Here is a 21,438-nt window from a genome sequence, read left to right as displayed (position 1 = left end):
GATAGTTCGCATTCATCTCAACTCCTCAATTTCTTTCTCAACTGTATTCTTACAAACGTCCTATTTTTAAAATTACTCCTCTGAAGCATATTCCAGACAGGACCACACTAATTTTTAATATATACTTGGTGAATAGCTGAATTTGAAAATAACCATTTAATTCCATTCTTTGTGTCCTTAGGGCATCTTGCTGTTCTTTTACTTAGAAAATTCTAACCCCTTGGTACTATTCAACTTTGATCAGAATGAGTTTTCTACTGACGTAGGAAGAAACAGCTTTGTCACCATCGTTGAAAAGATGGGTTCTGTTGGGAAAGGTAAAGTATGTCTTAGTGATCTTGTTCTCAGCACGATATGAGAAACAGATTCACATCCAGTGTCATCATCTGGTGCAGAATTTATCATCTAGAAGCCAAGAGAGAAGCATGTCACATTTAATCAGTACTCTGCTCGACTCTTACTTAGAGTCCTTTGAAAACAGACTCACTTAGAGGAAATGATATTGTTTTCCCAGACGCTGAATTTATATTAAAAAAAATAAGCTTCTTTTTTCTTGGGGATTTTGTCTTTAGTTTTCCCTTGGCACTTTTACATCATTCCCCTAAGAAGGCGCTTTAACGACTGTGCTTCTTAGAGCAGCACAGCATAATTAGGCAATTGCCCTTGTGTCTGGAGTCCACGGGTGGAAGGGGGGGAAGGTGACAGAATTGTGCAATGGGCTCATTATAAAACAGTGCAAAATAAAAACCTGAACTTACCAGTTAAAGGAAAGCTAAAAATGTGCTGTAAAATATTAAGGCATAAAAGATGAAAGTAAAAATCATCTTCAGTAGAATGGCTTGGATAGTCAGTTGGGATCAGTAGTAATTGGTTAATTGAAAAGATAAGTTAATGAAAAAAGCAATAAAACAGGGCAATTATTAAAAATGATACACATGTGCCTTCAACATTTCACTTTATGTTAATGCTCATTCACCAGTACTTTGACCCCCATAGGGTTTCTTTGATTGTGGTTGAACTGATTTGAGTTCTTGTAGAAATCACACCCATGATCTCTGATTTCTAATTTTGGTGTCTTTAAGTGGAGCAGAACTTGAAGGATGTAAGCAATCTGAGTGCAGAATCTTTCTTGATTTTCATGACATTTTCTTCCAATCTTTTATGGTACAAGAACACCCATATTCAAAGGAGTATTTTTAGCCATTTGCCTTTATCAAGTTTTTTCAAATCATTCAATCTATTTTTTTTCACAGAAATAGCAACTCTCTCTTTTGCAATTATGCTTGTGATTTCAAAAATAATTGAATTACATAATTAGAATAACAAGGCCAACTTGCATAAATAAAACGGGGGCCTGTATGGGGGGGAGCAGATATCCATTGCATGGGCAGTCTGCGAGGGCATCCCGGCTGCACGGGCAGCTTCCCATGGCTCCCATCACATTCCTCTGTAAAGCAGAAGAAATACAAAAATAGTTGCTTACTTGAATTATTCCGATCCACAGATATCAGTTGAATTGAAGGAGAGACTTTTTTATTTTTAAGAAAACTTTTATTTCAGAATAGTTTTAGATTTATAGAAGAGTCACGAAGATAATACAGGGGGTCCCCCATACCCTTGTTTTCCCTATTAGAATCTCATCAGTGTGGTACCTTTGTGACAATTAATTAATATTGATACATTATTATTAATACAAGTATGTATTTTATTAGGATATTATTAGTTTTTACCTATGGTTCTTTTTCTGTAATTGGATCCCATCCAGGATACCACATCACATTTGCTAATCATGTCCCCATCAGACTTGTCTACACTGGGGCAGTTTGGGAAACTTTCCTCATTTTTGATAGCTTTGACAGTTTTGAAAACTGTCAAACTGGTCAAATGTTTTGTAGCGTGTTCCTTAATTTGGGTTTATCTGACATTTTCCTCATGTTTAGCTTAGGATTATGGATTTTGGGGAGGAAGTTTTCAGATGTAAGGTGTCATTTTCATCACATCGTATGCAGGGTACTTATCAATACTTACCAATATGAAGTAATGCTGTCAATGTTGACCTTCATCACCTGGCCCAGTTAGTAGTCAGACTTCTCCCCATTGCCTCTGGTGATTGTTATACTCAGATGGTTTACCATATTGAAATGGGAATATGTGCAGTAGTTAAGTTCTTTCATCCATGTTCTCCTCATGATAGAATTAGACAGTTTGGCCTCTTGATGAAGATTTTGTGACTAGCCAAAGAAATACACTTAATGTCAGCACTCCTGACATATCAGCACTCCTACTGAATTCCCATTTTGCTGTCTTGTTTTACATTTCTGGAGCTTTAGTATTAGTATCTGACTGAAGGAAACACAAGCTCCAAGGCTGTTTTTGGCAGTGGTTTGGAAGGAAAATGGCGTGCCACGGTCACACACTTGTGCTTCTGCAGTTGTATGCTTCAGGGTTCTAAGCTCGAGACTAAATTTACCATTCCTTTGTTCAGTTTTGTTTCATCCTGTGGTTAGAATTTATGGCAGTTAAACATTTTTCTGCTCTTGAGTCCTTTTAGCAAAAATGTACTTGATAATCACCTTGCAGCATATCAGTGGATGACCAGGCCAACTAATCATTGACCTGGCAACTAATCACTGCCCTATTTGCAGACCAAACAATTCCAATATGGTGTAGGGAGATGGAAAGTAATTCCGGTATGGTGTAGGGAGAAGGTTTGTGCCATCAACCTAAGCCACAAACCACAATGGCTCATATCTCATACTTCGTAGAAGTCATACAAAACCTGAGAATGAATCTTTTAATAAGGAATCAGACTCTTACACTATGTCAATCTTTTGGAAACATTTTAATATAGAACACAAAGAGATCTCTAAAACCCAGAGACCATCTGTTGCCTTTGTGGGCCTGGAGATATCATGAGGATATTACACAGACTTCCTTTTACTGAAATTTTTGTGATAAGAATGTGAAAACATTTCATTTTAGAAATGACACTCATTTACCTTATTTACGCAATAATCGTTTCCTAACCCTCAGTAAAGAACAAAAAGCATAGTCCCAACAGTTTAAACTTAACACCACCGTTGTCTATAGGCAGATGAGGTCGAGGCCAATTCTTTGTAGGTTTTCTCTTCTATAACCCCAAAAGACTTTCTTTTTCAATCGCATCTTGGCTGAATATGGAACTCAATCATCTGTTGCCCCAATATCTACATCGTATAGACAGCCCCAGTGTGAACTTAACCTTAAACCGCTGAATGAGTGAATGGCTTACTGCCCAATCAGGCATTATTTTTCCGTTTCTACGTTGTTTTGGTTCTCTGCCCCTCACTAGGATATTTGCTTCTGCTGACGTGGTAGTGACACATCTGGGGAGAAATAGCATGCACTGTAAAAACATGTTACGAAGGGAAATCCTAAGGCCTGGGTTTTACAGATCCCTGTGGCACATCTAATTCTCTGCCCCTGGGCATGATCCTAACCTTTGACTCCTAGTTTCCTGCAAGAGGAGGAAAAGGCAGTTATAGCTGCCTTGCCCCTACCTTCAGAAAGGTGGTTTCAGGATCCAGTGCATGGTAATTGTGCGAACGGGTTATAAGCCACACTGGGCTGAACAGTCAAAGGAAAAGAATGAATGAAGTCTGCATAGGGGTGAGGAAAGCCTACAGGAATCCTTCCTACCTATACCATGGCTAGTTATCCCAGTGCAGTATGTAGTAAAGATTTATGCTTTGAAAACAATGAATCAGGACAGATTGAATTAGTCGATACTCTCAAGGACATCTCCAGGCCCAAAGCTTAGATGACAAATGCACTTCAGTGGCATCAGAGTCCCTGAGTAGTGTAATTAGTTGTTTAACAAAAGCCTGATGACAATAATCATGATGACTAGGAACCTACTATAGTAAACGAAAGTTGGAAAACATGATTTTTAGGATTCTTCCTTGTTTTAAAATTCTACAGATGGCCAACTTAAAATAATCGAACCAATGACCTAAACGGAAGTAATCTGTAGACCCATGGGGGAGAAACAAATAAAAAATGATATATTAAAATACTTTTAATAATATGTATTCACATTTAAAAAAATTCCACTTTCAAGATGGGAATAGGAACACAGAGCTCCCTATGCACGAGATGCAGTCCTAAGAGCCCCCCTAACTCATCAGTCCTCACCGAAGCCTTACGAGGACAAGGGGACTGAGGCACAGAGGGAGGAAGTAACTACACTGAATAAAACAGCTGGTTTGGGGAGCCAGCCCTTGGACAAAGGTAGTCGATATAATATGAAACAAAAATTAATTTGGGAAGATGTCACTAATTGACGCAAGGAACGGAAGTAGCCGAACAATTAGAAAAACACTGGAAATAAAGAGAGGAATGGCTAACATGGTAACTATCCAAATGTCCAAACACAAATGAGAAAGTATGAGACAAGGGGACACCATGGTGTTCAAGGAATGTCTTTGAAATTAATATTTGGAATGTACTTATTTTTAAAGTTGCTATTAGATAATTCATAGCCAATATTTAGGCATTTTTTAGATAAGGCAGTTCTAATAGTTACCCAAATTGTATTCAGGAATAGGTAGGGTTTTTTGCTTTGTTTTGTTTGTTTGTTTTTTAAATCTGCCTCTGAAGAAAGACCAGTTGAAAACAAAAATTAAGCAGTGGAGAAAAGGGCTGCTATTTTAAGAAAATCAGTTATTAAAAATTAATAGGAAATGTATTTGATTATATTAAGTAGATATGCTTTCTCATTGACTTCAGTAATTTTTTTTAAGTTTATTGTGTGTGTGTGTGTGAGAGAGAGAGAGAGACAGAGAGACAGAGACAGAGAGAGAGACAGAGAGAGAGAGAGAGAGAGAGAGAGAGGAGAATGAGCAGTGGAGTGTCAGAGAGGGAAGAAGAGGATCCCAAACAGGGGCTTGAACCCACAAACCGTGAGATCATGACCTGAGCCAAAATCAAGAGTCAGATGCCTAACTGACTGAGCCACCCAGGTGCCCCTGACTTTAGCACTTGAATTGTACCAGATCATTCATAAATGAATTCTACGGTTTTGACTAAAGAAACCACTGGTATTACAATTACGCAAAAATTGCTATGTTCCATTTGTTAACAATGTTTTTTCTAGCATTTGTGGATGTTGACTGTTTATTTTTTTCAGATTTCACGTTTCTACTTCTACCTCTGTCTCCTTGAATACTCACGAGAAATTGCTGTACCTATGACAGGTTGCATGATGTTTTTCCCCCCTCTGTGCACTCAATTTGTGTATTATTGTATCATATGACATTTTGAATCAAGTGCTGCTAGTACCAAGCTGCTCTCAGCAGCTGATGCCAAAAATATTCATTATAACCCTTCTCAGCATGCAAGTGAGGGCACTTCAAATCCCAGGGACGGAACTTCCAGCGATTGTGCTTTTCTTTCTTTTGCATATTATACAGCAAAAAGGATGCAAAACAAAATGAGGCTTGTTAGAAAAGAATGCCTTGGGAAAATATTGTAAAGCATGCAGTTCGTGGTTCATGAAAGTCATGTGAAATTCAGCAGCACATTATAGATACCACCCCAGAGGCCTTGTGCCCCTTCTCTTCTCTTGCCTCAAGTGGCATTTTTCTTCAGTGTTTGATTTCATTCAGGTGCCAGCCATCTACACCCCTGGAAGTAAGCAGTCCCCTTCCTGGAGAATCATGATATGATACGCGCACGTACATTTGCTTTTGCTCTGGCCCTTTATGGGAAGAGGCCAGTCAGGATGAATTTAGTCCTTGCGGTAGTAACAAGGCGCATGGAAAGCATGGAAGGTTCCCTTCTCCAAAGGAGGACAATTAAAAAAACAAATTCAATAAGTAAGTTTTGTCATTTTCTAATATTAAGAGTGCTGAGCCTGCAAACATCAGCAAGTTTCTTATACATTAATTCATTGTACAAAGTGAATGCCGAAGACTCAGTAGCCAGCTGATAGGATGCCAGAAAATGTCACAGCAGAGAAGAGGGAGTCTTCTGAAGTGGTTTTGAACACCTGACCTCCCACCTGCAGCGTCTTCTGGAGGAAGAAACATGGAGCCTGTTGACAGGGGTTTGTGGATGGAAAAGTGGGGTTGGCAGGGGACAGCAATGTGTGGATTCTTTTCCTATTGCCTGAAAAACTGCCTCTCTTATTTGCTGACCCCGGAAAGACCATGAGCAAAGGGCTGGCCCTGGGCAAAGGTCATTTTCATCTCAGCCTGATGAGTACATTCCATGTGCCTCTGATGTCTGTGACTTGTGCTCAAAGCGCTGTGAGCTCAATCTCCCAGAGAGGGCCAAAGTCACACATGTCCTCCAAAGAAACCAGAGCTGTTGCTGTGGCCTGCTGTGTTCCTAAGAGATGCCAGAACCACACTGGGTTTTCACTGTGGTCTTGCACTCTACTGGCCCTGCCATTCATTGTATTGGTTGACGCTAAGCTTTAAAAAATGTGTTCTTATAGAGATGTTTCTTATCCTGCTGAGTCTCAAGCCACTGCTGTAGCTACAGTGATCTCTTCTATCTGGTGTATGTTTTGCTAACTTTTTTTTAATGTTTATTTAGTTTTGAGAGGGAGAGACAGAGTATGAGTTGAGGAGGGACAGAGAAAGAGAAGGAGACCCAGAATGTGAAACAGGATCCAGGCTCAGAGCCGTCAGCACAGAGCCTGATGCAGGGCTCGAGCTCAGGAACAGCGAGATCATGACCTAGGCCGAAGTCTCAACCAGCTGAGCCACCCAGGAGCCCCTGTTTTGCTAACTTTTGTCTTGGAAATCACAAAGTCGTACCCACGCCTTAAAGGAAAAGCTCAGAATTCTTGTCTGTTGAGTACTTAGCATGTAGTTGACACTGTAGTGAATACTCTATATATGAAAACCCAGAACAAGCTGACGTGCTAATCCTTTAAAAAAAAATAGTAATATGATCTTACCTGTGGAAGTGGTTTAGGATACTGATCTCACATTTTCCTGTTACATTTGAAATTCTGGAAGATAATAGGGTGAAAGATTTACCCTCGAGAAGAATAATATGTTTGAATCTTCTGCTTTGAAAACACGTAGAAATTTCCATATTTATTTTGCTCTGGAGCATATAGTATGAAATGTTTGGCAGGTAAAATTTGACTTCTTTTAAACTCCCTTAGTTGTTGTCAGTTAATTTGAACTCATGGAAAACAGACCTTTTATTAACAACAGCACAGCCCCACAAAATGTAGAGCCATTAGTGGAATATTATCAAGCCATTTTCAAAACCTATCCATGAATCTCTGGTGTGACAAAAGGCTTAAAAAAACCAGGAAGGCTAGTTTAGTATTGAGCACTGATTCATGCGAACTCATGAGACGCAAGCCCAAAGAACAAGTTTTACACCAGGTATGGCCAGCTGGTCAGTCTGCAGTGGGTGGGATTGGGTGACCCGGGGTCACAAGCCAGGCTGGCTCCAAATCAGATAACCGTGGAGTCACCATTAATGTGCTGAGTCATTGCAGCGACTCTGAAGCATTTCTCTCCTCTTTCAAGTGCTTCCAGGTTGTGGCCAGAAAAGCCCGAGTGGACAGCAGGAGGGGTGGCCGATCATGGTGGTCAGAACCAGAGTGAGGGGGCAGACACCTGCTTGGGAACGTGAATCCTTCCAGGTGCACTGTAGCCATCGGCTTCTGAGTGCTGTCTTTTTTTGCAGCCTCATTCTTAGGATCCCACTATATTCACATTAGGTTCTTGAAATTTTGGCCTCAGTTTCTCCAGCGTAGCTTAATGTCATGTGCAGCCCCTTAGCTTGTGGTTGATAATTATCTTGTGTTAGAAAGTTTTATTTATCAATCCATCTATTTTAATTTATATTTATATATTTTGGTGAACAGGGATTCTTGAGACAGGGAAGTAATAAACTCCACTAGGTTTCTCTTAGCAACACCATGCAAACTTCCCCACTTTTCTTCTCCCAGACCTTCTGTATTTAGGGCTCTCAGTGGAACACAGAAGAACTTGCTAGCATATTCAGAAGGTTCAGAAGGTTTCTCTGCTATGAAGAAAAGATCAAGCCCAGTGTATAAAATGCCCTGAAATTTATAAATTTCAAAAGAAGAAAAATGCCTAGTTTACCTTTTAAATGATAGTTCACATAAGAATGTAGGGAATTCATAAGGCTATTTTGAGTTAGTGAGTCGGTAAGTACTTTCCCATAGTTTGTAGCCAAAAAGTTAGAGAATCTGTATCAATCACCTTTTTTAGCAAGAGCATATGTTTTTTCTGCTTTTAGAATCAGACCCAAGAAAACATGCAGCTTACTAAAAAATAATACTGTTCAATTTCAACCCTCTCTTTGTTTTGATTTTTAAAAATTTTTATGTAAGGGGTGCCTGGGTGGCTTGGTCGGTTGAGCGTCTGACTTCAGTTCAGGTCCTAGTCTCGCGGTCCATGAGTTTGAACCCCATGTCGGGCTCTGTGCTGACAGCTCAGAGCCTGGAGCCTGCTTCAGATTCTGTGTCTCCCTCTCTCTCTCTGCCCCTCCTCTGCTCATGCTCCACATCTCTCTCTCTCTCTCAAAAAAAAAAAAAGTTAAAATTTTTTTTCCTGTGAGCACTTGCTTCTGCAGCACATTTACTAAAATTGTAACAATTTGAGAAGATTAGCATGGCCCAAGGATGACAGGCAAAATTTTTATGTGAAAGTGATACAGAGTAGAAAAGAATGATGTTGTTTTCTAGAATGTTATTGGTTAGATGACTTCTATTTGATTTCTGCAACAGTATACGTTCCACTAAAGGACAATTACCAACTATATAGGTCTGGATTGGCCCACCGAGCAATACTCACTGGCAGGGTGGCTTTCTGCCACTGCTAGGTTGTCTCTAGGGCTGGTGACAACTGTGTAGGGTAGAGCAATGATGTGATTTAAAGGGAGGATGGGGAGGGACAAGGCAGTGAAACTGCTAGGGAAGGGTGACGTGGCCTTGGACCTAGCTCAGGGTTGTCCCCTATCACTCACTCCAGACGTAAGTTCACGACCACAGCCAAGACTTGCGTATGCAGAGAAACACAGTGCTGTGTTCGGGTTGGATTCAGGGACAGCACTAGAATTTAATGGGAAAATTGGTAGCTGGCACAAAACCAAAGTTGATTGGGTCCAGAGAGCCAAAGATGAGCTGTTGCTCTGGACCTCAGGGTTGGGGACTCCTGCGTCCAGAGGCTGGCCTGGTAGGGGAGCAGGTGTGGTGGTGTTAGTACCATGCCATGGGGCTGACCTTGGCACTTATGGGCAGTGCAACGGGAAAAGAGAACTGCCAAATTCAGACTATAGGGAAAAATGTCCAAGGGGACACACTTATAAAAATGAGAAGACACCACCCATTCACATATCTGAAATGAAAGAAATATATTTTACTCCATCAATAAGCAAAAAGTGGTCGCTACAGTGTGAGGAGGTAACTATTTACAAGTTAGATAATACTTTTCTTCTGAGGGTTTTGAAGTACTTTTGATTCTCTAAATGTTATTGTGGGGGGGGGGTGGGGTGCCTGGGTGGCTCAATCAGTTAACTGCTGACTCTTGATTTCAGCTTAGGTCATGATCTCTTAGTTTGTGAGCTCAAGCCCCGTGTTGGGCTGACAGTGCAGGGCGTGCTTGGGATTCTCTCTCTCCCTCTTTCTGCTCCTCCCCCACTTACTCTCTCTGTCTCTCTCTCAAAATAAATAAGTAAACTTTAAAAAATGTTATTATGGTGTAGTAAAAAAAAAGGAAGTAGGGGTGTCTGGGTGGCTCAGTCGGTTAAGCCACCGACTTCGGCTCAGGTCATGATCTCACAGTCTGTGAGTTCAAGCCCCACGTCATGCTCTGTGCTGACATCTCAGAGCCTGGAGCCTGCTTCGGATTCTGTGTCTCCCTCTCTCTCTGCCCCTCCCCTGCTCATGCTCTGTCTCTCTCTCTCTGTCAAAAATAAATAAAAAGAAAACATTTAAAAAAATCTTATATAAAAAAGGAAGTAAATATCTTCATCTGCATTTAGAATTAATACAAAACTGAATCAGTGTGAATTCAGCTTTGGACTTCGAATCGGTTTTCCTCTTAATTACTGAGAATATGAAGATACGTGAGACTATCACTGTCCTATTTATGGCAGATTGTTTTTGTGAGTTTGCAACACGCTATATTTTGCAGGCTAACATGAACACAGACTACTTTCTCAGTTTTTCATGATTGTGATTGAAGGAAATTAAAAAGCTAGATAAAACAAAATTATTGTTTCAAAGTGGTATGGAAAAAAAATAAAATGCCGAGGTAATGTACTAGAGCCTTTGAATTTTTAGATTCGTAGACAGATTCAACTTGAAAGAGTACTTTATCCTTTGAGGCAAATGTTTTTTTATCATCCATCCTCAAAAGAAAGATTTTGGTTCGTTTGTGTAACTTCAAAAGATTCTCCCTTATTCACTGATCAAACAATTACTGAGTGCTACAGTGTGCCAGGCACTGTGCCTGATGCTTGGCATAGAGGATGATTAAAGAGAGTTTCAAGCATGCTCGAGCAGTGGAAAGACAGAGGGAAAAAAGTGGAACTTCTAGCAACCAAAGAATTATTCTCTCAGAGATAAAATTTTTTGAGGAGGGCGAATGGTCTAATGGGGGAAGTAAAAAGACTAATATTTTATGCATAGTAACAATAATTTTAGAAGTGTCTCATTTTTAAAATCCTATTTGGTGTATTTTTGTGTCATCTTGTCCGTTTGTATTAAAAAGTAAGAGCATTCTTAAAATTAAGCATTCAGTATTACACATGTGATCAACTGAGATCTGTTCTCATTATAGAGATATAAATTGTTATGTGACCTGCCCTATAGTTCTGGTCTGAAATTTAAATAAATAAAGTAAAAAAGTATTTGAGGGGGAGAAGAATAAAAAGGACATGGCATCAGTAGAGATGTTTTCACAAAGAATTACCAAAAAAGGTACATGCCTACCTTTTAAACAGTTCCTATGGAACAGATTTGCTCATTGTGATTATATCCCAAATAATGTCATATGATAAGGTGGCTTGGATATCTAGGCTGCAATGACATTTAACTTCACAGTCTCAGTGTAATGCCAGAAAGAATACATGCAAACATGCAGCATACATATGCAACGTTTTCAAAAAGGTCAAAGCAAACCCAGAATATATTGATGCAAAGGGACTTGGTAGCCTTGAGTTACAAGCCTTCTTTCTAATTGCTATCACCATGAAAACTCAAATTTATGAACTGTTGTCAGCTATGTGTCAGAGACAGAGAAGACCAACTAGGACCAAAACATATGCTGTGTGTCCTCCCTGGCGTGAAAGAAGGAAGAAAGTGTTTGCCTTCTTTAGAAATGAATCCCTGGGTAGTATTTGTAGCATGGGTTCTGTGCAATTAAACAAAGCAGTTGAGGCACTTCATATTGTTAACTGTTATTCACTTAAAATAACAAATACTAGATTGTAATAATAGTATTTGTTGTTAATTCCACAATTTCTGACTCAACAGCGAAGGAATTAATCAATCAAGATTTATTGGGCATTTTTTGTGGACCACACATGAATGGGTTTATGGAAAAAGCAGGGTAACACATAAATTATGCTTTCCATTGATATGTTCATTTAACAAATGCCCATTAGGCATTTTGTACAAGCTATCCACACTAATGAGCATTATGAGTCAGTCATAGAGGTAAGTAATCCTAAATGGTCTTTGGCCACAGAGATTTGCCAGGCGAGATGCTCATGCAGAAAAACAAAACATTTCAATGAAATACATGACTGTGTGAAATATGCAGATAATAAATATTGTGGCTATTTCCTCCTTTAAAAGGAAAAGAGGGATTTTATGGAAGAAGAGTAACTTGATCAGATTCTGTGTGATGGGGATCCTTTGAGGAGCAGGGAATTTCTTTCAAGGTGGACAGATGAGCAATAGTGGAGAAAATGGAACAGCTCATTCTTAAAATTGAGGGGAGGAAATGCTCATAATGCAGTCAGAAGAGAGGATATAGACATGTTTGGTTAGGAGATACACAGTGATTGTCTAGGATCCTTAGCCCCTTAAAGTAAAACGTCCCTAAGTGAGTTTACTAAATACCATCTATAAGGTTGGAGCCTGCCCTAAACAATGAGACCAATTTTGCCCTCAGTCAGAGAATGTTCTAAGAATCTTTAAGCCATGGCTCAGAGACATACAGTCTAGTTTTTTTTTTGTTTGTTTGTTTTTTGTTTTCCTTCTGCTGCTGCTTTGCTGTTGAACCCTGGTCCATGAAGCATTCCCTCTCCTTGATCCTTCAACCGACTCCCTGCCTTGGATCATGGTTCTGCAACTACCATTGTTTGCTTTGAAGCCTCTACCTTGGCTTCATGCCCTGAGTTACTGGCTGTTGTAACTCTGGGCAAATTACTTACCCTCTCTGTGCTTCCATTTTATCATTTGTAAATGGGAATAACAATAGTTCCTACCTCATTGGGAGTTGTAAGTGTTAAGAACATATAGAACAGTGCCTGGAACTTACTAAGCACTATGAAAGTACAAAAAATTATCAAAGTATTATTTTGGCTTATGTATGTATGTACGTATGTTTATTTTATTTAGAGAGAGAGAGAGAGAGGGGGGGCCAGAGAGAGAGGGAGAGAAAGAATCCCAAGCAGGTTCCATGTTGTCAGTACAGAGCCTGCTACGGGGCTGAAACTCATGAACCATGAGATTATGACCTGAGCAGAAACCAAGAGTTGATGCTTAACTGATTGAGCCACCCAGGCGCCCCTTGGCTGGTCTATAAGGTTCTGGCTTATCTATTCCCTGACTAAACACAGGCCTAAAAGAGTGGAGAGTTTATGAAGAAGATCCTTAGAAATGTTGGAATATAGTGTACTCTCAGTCTAATAACAAAATAGAGAAAAATTCCGTGCAAAGATGGTGTGATATTAATTCTTAGTGTAACTTTCCAAGTTACTCAGAAACCAAGCTTATTATTGATCTGATAAAAATATGAACAAGCATTTATCACACCAATCATTAGCTCACCCTGCTTCTGGAAATACACATGTGTAAAGAATTCCAACAAAAGTTACTTTTCACAAAGAATTTTTTATCATCTCTAGAAAAACAGCTACCATGAATGTATTTCATATAACACACACATGCACAATCTGGAGATTCTTCTTAATGAAGTAGTGAAATAGCCCTTGAAGCAACATTCACAACCAAAAGAATGGTTTTATTCTGTGTACCAAGAACATTCATCAAATCACTAAAGAGACTATTACAGGGCTATGAATATTATTCTTTGCTCTATGAAAAATTTTATCTGACATCAGGAGGATACAAGTTTGTAGCTGTCATTTCTTCTTTTTTTAATATTAAAATTTTTTTTAGTGTTTATTTATTTTTGAGAGAGAGACACACAGAGTGTGAGTGGGGGGAGGGACAGAAAGAAGCGAGACACATATTCCGAAGCAGGCTCCAGGCTCTGAGCTGACAGCAGAGAGCCCGATGCAGGGCTCGAGTTCACTGACTGTAAGATCATGACCTGAGCTGCAGTCGGACGCTCAACCAGGTGAACCACCCAGGTGCCCCTGTAGCTGTCATTTTTAAATGAATAAACAAGTCCAATTATATGGTCATCCAGGATTTATTCTTTCTTTTTTCTTTCTTTTATGCCTTTGGTGACTCTCCTTTGCCTTGTTAAAATTTATTTATTTTTGAGAGAGACAGAGAGAGAGAGACAGAGAGAGAGAGAGCACACAAACAGGGGAGAAGTAGAGAGAGGGAGACAGAGAATCCCAAGCAGGCTCTGTGTGGTCAGTACTCATCCCAACAAGTGCCCTGTTTAATGCCCATCACCCATTTAGCCCATCCCCCCACCTACATCCCCTCCAGCAACCCTCAGTTTGTTCTCTTGTATTTAAGAGTCTCTTTGGTTTGCCTCCCTCTCTGTTTTTATCTTATTTTTCCTTCCCTTCCCCTATGTTCATCTGTTTTTTTTATTATGAATATCATTTTAAAAATGGAGCACCTTATGAGGACTTGTGTATGTAGAATGCATTTTGAGAACTGCAATTTTAGGAACCACAACTTTGGGAAGCTCTTAGTGGCTGAGCTTAGGATAAATGTTGACGGTAGTACATTGAGAGTAGAGTGGGTATGAGGAAGTTTTGGTCTACAGAGCCATTCTATTAAACATATTGTTAGGAAGCACCAAATGTAGTGGAGATAAAGATATATTTTTCTAGAAGGAAAGGGAAATCATTATTACAGTTGCTCAGTTAATTATGATATTATAATTAAGATAGATGAAATAATTTCTAAATAAGACATGGTCCTACAATCCAGAAATTGCACTACTAGGTATTTACTCAAAGAATACAAAAATACTAATTCAAAGGTACACTTGCACCCCCATGTTTGTAAGAGCATTATCTACAATAGCTGAACTATGGAAACAGCCCAAATGTCCATCAACTGATGAATGGATAAAGAAGATGTGGTATATATACACAATGGAATGTTACTCAGCCATAAAAAAGAATAAAATCTTGCCATTTGCAAAGACATGGATGGAACTAGAGTATAGTATGCTAAGCAAAATAAGTCAGAGAAAGACAAATACCATATGATTTCACTCATATGTGAAATTTAAGAAACAAAACAAATGAGAAAAAGGGGGGAGAGGGAAGGAGAGAAACCAAGAAACAGACTCCTAACTATAAAAAAGGAACTGGACTTGGCTAGCCAGCCCCCATAACTGCATAAGTGACCAGAAGGGAGGGGGTGAGGGGAGGGGTTACATGGGTGATAAGGATTACGGAGAGCACTTGTGATGAGCGCCAGGGGGTGTTGACGTGCTGAATCACTATATTGTACACCTGAAACTAATATTACATTGTACGTTAACTAAATGGAATTTAAATGCAAATTTAAAAAACAGAGGTGGCTCAGATGGTTGCTTAAGTGATGACTTATAATGAGATAGGGACAAGTGGGGCAGCAAGATTGGAATCTCTGGCATCTTCTTAATTCTCATATGGGTGGAGTTTATCCATTATTATATGGCTAGTGGAAGATACTGTTTTTGCCTTGCAAATATCTGATTTTGTTTCCTTGGTATAGCTGTGAGATGCACCTGGTTGGAGGAAGGCTAAATCCTGGCAGGGTGTCTCTTGTTGTCTCCATTGGTCCAGACATGGAGATACTGAGTTATCTGATGAGATACCTAGAGGGACCTGTGCAACATGCTTTTGGGAAGTAGAGATTGGAAGTAGAGGTTAGGATCTGGGAGAGATGAGATATCTGGAGAGGCATTCAGTGACAGGTGAAGCATGGCATGCATATGGAGTAAGCAAACAGAATGCAGGACTGGATCTGGAAACACAAAGCATTTCAGATACTTGTGTAGGAAGAACTACATAATGACCGAGAAGTTAGGATCAGAGTAATAATGGGATGCATAGCGAACACAAAGTCAAGGATTCCCAGCTGGGGTGACTAGTTTAATGACAGGGCTACTGTTAATATTCTGGGACTAAGGGAACAAGGAAAGGGATGGGGACAAAGGACAGATTGTAAGTGCATAATTAGGAGGTTGTTGGTGAGCATGGTGGAGTAGGCCAGAGGAATGGTGGAGGGGGTGAGGATTTGGTTGCTTTGCTTTGAAGGATGGATACCTGTGAAGAGAGAGATGAGGTGAGGCCAGAAATGCTATACTGTGTGTGTGACACATGCATACTTCGCTGGGCTGTTGAGTTGGGTTTTCAGAGAGGGAGCCACTCTTCAGTGGCCATTTCTAATTCCATACAAGTGTTCAAGAAACAGTGGAGGCACCATGGGCCACACTTACTGCCTTCTGAGCACACTCAGAGCCTGCATCCAGGAAATTCAGTTTTGACACCACTCTGTTCATAGCTTATAGAAGGAATGCCTTACTTTTCACCAAAACAGTGACTTAAGTTCATTTAGAATGCATATAAAATGATTTTATAATAAGTCATACTCTTGAAAGCTCAAGCATCTGGAAAAAAAATATAAGGCTGCAACAGAAATAGATGAAGTCTAAATTCATTTCCCCAAGTCCCTTGGAAAGTGCCTCTTTGTCCTGTTCTTTTTATGCTTGTCAACTGGAGAGTGCTTCTTTTCATTCATGTAGACTTTATGTTAGGTCCCTTTGAAGTTTACAGAAAGTTGACTTAAACTCCCAACTCCCCCCAGTGTCTCTTATTTCCTAGGGGCTCATGTTCTCATGTTCACCCTAGATGTGTTTTCATATTTCCGCTGAGTTCTCCATCTGATTTTTATCTCAGTCACTGGAGCTTCTTCCTTTTCTGTCGCTCGCATGCTCAGAAGTGAAACCAAAACCACCATTCAAACGAGACATTGGTGTGTATGACAGCTTTACTGAAGGTTCACAGTGATGAAGGCGGTTTATGTCGCAGAACCAAACTCTGACTTAGTGAATAACTCAATGCCCTGACTTCCTTGTCACGTGGAGTTGGGTTTTTTTTGTTGTTTTTTTTTTTACCCACTTCTTTTTCTGCATGATCAAACCTTTCTGTCCTGCTGCTGTCCACCGTCCCCTCCACTCTTCCAGATGACTCGCCCACCCTCCTGTCTAGATGCCTCCTTCATCCCCCCAGATTCTGTTAACGTCTCATGGAGCAGTCTTGGATTTGCTGTCTTCACATAGAGCATTCCCTCAGGTCATTCCTCCCTGCTTAAAGCAGTCTATCCAGGTATTTTCTTAAAGACCGTTCTCTCCCTTAGGGGAGCTCTGGTGCCAGCTGTTAAAAATGACATTTTTTTCAACCTGCTACATAATTTTTTAAAGATAAATACGTTATTTATTCTTCAGGGGCTGACATGCCTGGAGACTGCTGAAATCATTGCCTATTTTTCCTGCAGCATGTGGCCTAAGGAGGGACTATTATTTGAACAGACTGAATGAAGGAAATAACAATTATTTAATACATATAGGGCTGCAGCCACAATAGACTCAAATGATGCTTGTAATGGGTATTTACCATGCAGATAGCTTCCTCCCTGATATATTAGGTCAAGCACCCAATACAGTTTTAGGCCCGGTCCCTGAGCATCATGTCCTGAGTCCATCTGTTTCCAGTAAGATGTAAACTCTGTAAACAGTGTAACATTTGGGAGCAGACTCTGAAGGCATCCTGTGTATTCACTGGGAGAAGGAGAAGGGGTGCTTGCATATTCTTCGGGGGTGGGGGAGGGGCGGGGCTAGGGACATTTCAAATGGAGTTCCTGAAGGATTTATTCTCAAGGAGACAGTACCTGTTATGTTATAAAAGTTTAGACTTTAAACTGTGTTGTTTAAAACTGGGTTTTATTTTTATTTGCTTTGTTTCAGGGAACAAGGCAGAAGACGAAAAAAAATATCATTTAGTATACATTAGCCACTGTGCCAGTGGTTTTATCTGTGGTGTTTGATTTCATCTTCACCGTAGCACCAAGGGAGAGGTTAACGGCCCTATTTTTAGATTAGAAATGTGGCATGTAGAGAGATAAGCATCTCCTCTATGGTTGTGTCTAGAAAAGGGTCAAGTTAGAACTCATCTCAGCTGCAACTTGCCAGGATAGTCCCAAATATGGGAATCACAATGCTCCATTATTCACTTCTTGAACTTAAAACTTTATATATAAACTTAAAACTTCTTGAACTATACTTTATAGTCTTTCTCTCAAAAAAATATGAGACATTGCGGATTGTGATTCTGAAAGAGGAGAAGTAAGACAAATGTCAATTGTACTGAGAAAGAAGCTATTTTATTTTATTTTATTTTATTTTATTTTATTTTATTTTATTTTTATATGAAATTTATTGTCAAATTGGTTTCCATGCAACACCCCGTGTTCATCCCAATAGGTGCCCTCCTCAGTGCTCATCACCCACTTTCCCCTCCCCCCGCAACCCCCACGAACCCTCAGTTCTCAGTATTTAAGAGTCTCTTATGGTTTGCCTCCTTCCCTCTGTAACTTTCCCCCCCCCCCTTCCCCTCCCTGCTGGTCTTCTGTTGAGTTTCTCAGGATCCACATATAAGTGAAAACACACGGTATCTGTCTTTCTCTGCCTGACTTATTTCACTTAGCATAATACCCTCCAGTTCCATCCATGTTGCTGCAAATGGCCAGATTTCATTTTTTCTCATTGCCAAGTAGTATTCCATTGTATATATAAATCACAACTTCTTTATCCATTCATCAGTTGATGGACATTTAGGTTCAGAAAGAAGCTGTTTTAATGAAGCAGGTTGAGTCACTAGGACAATTTCCTTCCTATGCTTTATTTTCTTAAAAAATTAGTTGTTATCCCAACACATGAATATTCCTGTTCTTACATGGTACTTTTAAAAATGGGAAATATATTAAAAGAGCATGCTTAATAAACACGCAATCTTATCCTTTAGAGACACAATTCCAAGCAGGGCCTGGGACCCAGACTTGTGGGTTCGAATACCCGATCATCCTGTGTTAACCATGTGACCTTAGGGAAGTTACAGAGGGCTCTCTTTGTGGTTTAGTTTCTTCTTCTCTTTAAAGATAATAAAAGATAATACTAGTTCTGTCTCATAAAGTTATTGTGAAGATTAAAATGTACAAATGTATGAAAAGTGCTTAGAACAGTGTTTGGCATAGAGTAAGAGATCAATAAGTTTATTAGTGTTATAAGTTGATGAGGGACAATAGACAATAGTAATAAAGACAGTCATATAACACAGAACTCTCAGTTGGAATAGGAAAAACGCCTTGGCAGGGTGACTGGGTGGCTCAGCTGGTTCAGCATTCGACTCTTGATTTCAGCTCAGGTCACGCTCTCGTGGTTCTTGAGTTTGAACCCCACATCACGCTCTGCGCTGGTAAGGCAGAGCCTGCTTGGGATTCTCTCTCTCTCATTCTTTCTCTGTGCCTCCCCTACTTATGTTCTCTCTCTCTCAAAATGAATAAACTTCAAAAAAAAAAAAAAAGAACACTCTAGCAAATGAATTGGTTAAATATAACATGTAAATTTTGTTGGAATATTGCTAATGGTAGTGTTCTTTTAATAGCCAAAAAGTGGAAATAAGCCAAACCTCTAACAATAAAGAAATACATAAGCTTATATATGACAGTAGCTAGTAAAATAAATGTATTGTGTGGAAAAGGATTAAAACATTGTATAAACCATAATAAATCTTATCCATCTATCTGTCTTTATTTATGTGTCTGTCTATACATACGCATATAAAATACTTGGAGGAAATATAGCTGTATGTTAACAATGGTCATTTCTTAAGCGATTCCAGGTAATTTTTTTTCTAATGTTTTTCATAAGTTCTTAATACTTTTAAAGTTATGAAAAACCCCCAAATTAAAAGAAAATAAAAAATAAGCCCAGTTGGTGTATAAGTCACAAAGTCTATAACATAGATTGTCACTCCATCTTCCTTCCTTGGACACGCTGTGCAGACCACTTGCAGAAGGGGCTTCAGACACACTCCGTTTACAGGTGGGTTCACAGTGCAGTTCATCTTTAAACCCTAGAGCAGATGGATTTGGTGGCATGTGATTCCCTCTTTCGCAATTGCTGTTTGTTTTCAATCATTTATCTTGAAAATTAACAAAGGCACATTATGATAGTAGCAGAGAGGAATTTTGCAGACTAACACATACCCTGGAGTTTAATGAAATATATTCTTTTTGCACACAAAGTACATGCAGAGTGAAGCTTACTTTTGGGGGTTGAAAACTCTACATTTTAGAGCATCTTGGTTTTTAATTTTTGAAGGAACAATGCATTTTAAATCCATTCCCAGCCACTCAGTTAACTACCCAGCATGCTGACTAAATGCTTTAGCTCATAAGAGTAACTTTAGGGATGGCTAGGAGCTGATGTCAGTATATATTGTTGTTTTGTTCTCTCTTATCTTAGAAGCTACCTTTCTAGAATTTTTAACTTGTCCACTGTTTATTCTCTGGTGGGCAAACCCTTGAGCCTCAGGAGACAGCCGCCAATTAGCTTTGCAATTCCGCACAAACCAGTTTACCTCCGGGGCCTCTGTTTCTTCTTCTGTGAACAAAGGGACACTTCAGAAATCTTAGCCTGTGACCTGGAAGCCTTTTTTTAATGGGCTGCAGGCATTAGTGGGGTTGCTGACAGGACTTGAGCTGCTCGTGTGCGATTTCATCAGAATTCAGTTATGGAACCTGGTAGCACAGACACTTAGTGATGAGCGGCCCCCACCTGGAAAGCATTTCTCGAAGGGGATGTTCAAAGACCACTGTCAGCCCGACAGAAGAATTTTACTCTAAGGGTCACATCTGGTTCTGGGCCAATCATTTTGTAAAGTGAACTGAACAGATAGGATCCCGGCCGTGTTATCATTTCCAGTCTAACTCAGATTAATGACCCGGACAGGGACAGGAAGGATGTAAATTTTAAAAATACATGCCTTAAATTAGATCGGTTACATAAGCAAGCTAAGAAGTCACCGAGTGCAGGAGCACCTCCGTGGGCTCACTTTAGCAGATGAGAACTCGCATCAAGGAAGAGTTTGAACAGTTGTAAAATTCACAAAAAAGGGTATTTAGCATTCGACTTTATTCCCTTTTCCCCTCGGTGAGATTTGGTAAATGACTGAGGCTATGGAAGGTCCTTTCTCTCCTGGGATCCTCCTAGCTTGGGATGCTTTCCAGAGGGATAATAGAGAGCAACAGAGCAGAGCCTGGGGCTGGCCTCCTGATCCTGCCTGGAGCCCTTCCCAGTCCCTCCTCTGGGAAATGGAAGAGTGAGTCTGCAGGGCACAAGCTGACTGGTGAGTTAAGCTGATTAGAAAGCTTCTAGGTGACCCCCATAGGCACCGTATGGGCCTCAGTGCTGTTCCCACATGTATCTGGAGGGATCAAGTGCATGGCATGCTCCCCAGGGGAGGGAGGGGAGTCTGACACAGAAAGTAGATTGATACAGTCTTTCCTATATGACAGCGAGTGGTGGCTCGTCCAAGTTTTGCATTAACTTTCAGCTTAAACACAACTTTAGAATTAAACAGGGATGTATGAATTTAAGGCAAAGTCACATTGCGGTTGTTTAAAATAGGAATATAAAGTCAATAATGATTTCGAAAATAGATTTTCTTGACAGGCATTCCAAAATAAACTTTCATCAAGCACAATCTCTCTGTTGTCTAGCATCTGTTTAAAAATAAGGTTGGTAAAATTGGCCATATTCTACTAATGTGGCAGTTGATAAAATGAATCTGCAGATAAAATAGTTGAAATTAAAACTGAAAAAAAAGTCAGGCGAAGTATTAACCCTTGTGCCATTTCTGATGTACCTTTATCAAGCATCCCTGACTTCACAATGTATACATCTTGGCCTCCATTAATTTTATAAGGGTGACTATCAGCACAGATACCACAGACACACTACCAAA

The 21,438-nt window shown here is 39.8% G+C and overlaps 1 protein-coding gene and 1 pseudogene across 1 annotated transcript in view; both read left to right on the top strand.

Moving 5' to 3' along the window:
- The window catches only part of FGF14 (fibroblast growth factor 14), a 620,232-nt gene that overhangs the window by 109,707 nt on the left and 489,087 nt on the right, over nucleotides 1-21,438 (top strand). The gene's annotated exons all lie outside the window — the stretch shown is intronic.
- On the top strand, nucleotides 8,599-8,694 carry LOC122496689 (annotated as a pseudogene).

This window comes from Prionailurus bengalensis, chromosome A1 (genome assembly GCF_016509475.1).
Source record: "Prionailurus bengalensis isolate Pbe53 chromosome A1, Fcat_Pben_1.1_paternal_pri, whole genome shotgun sequence".
Lineage (NCBI taxonomy): Eukaryota > Metazoa > Chordata > Mammalia > Carnivora > Felidae > Prionailurus > Prionailurus bengalensis.
This window is presented reverse-complemented; position numbering and strand designations above follow the sequence as displayed.